The sequence below is a fragment of the Nestor notabilis genome, unplaced genomic scaffold (genome assembly GCF_000696875.1).
Source record: "Nestor notabilis isolate BGI_N333 unplaced genomic scaffold, ASM69687v1 scaffold22529, whole genome shotgun sequence".
Classification (NCBI taxonomy): domain Eukaryota; kingdom Metazoa; phylum Chordata; class Aves; order Psittaciformes; family Psittacidae; genus Nestor; species Nestor notabilis.
The window spans coordinates 8,335-8,633 of NW_009944468.1; positions in this window are offsets into that span (position 1 = coordinate 8,335).

A 299-nucleotide genomic window follows, 5' to 3' on the forward strand; every position below is an offset into this window, starting at 1 on the left:
CGAAGGGCACGGGGAGCCCCAACAGCCTAGGATCTTGTGGCCTCAGCCTTGCAGGTAGCACAGGGAGGGTCAGGAGCCGTTTGGGGGTGCTGCTGCAGGGGCTCAGCCCACAGGCACATTGGGAACCTGGCCACGCAATGCTGCCCCACCATGGTGCCCCTCTGCCTGCCTCGGGCCTGGTGCTGCTGGGCTTTAACCAGCAATGTTGGTGGGAGCAGAGAGCAGTGGAGGGGCAACAAGTGGGATGTTGTTTGGCTGGGCTCGGGACTGGCCCCTGGCTTCGCAACCACCCAGGAAAG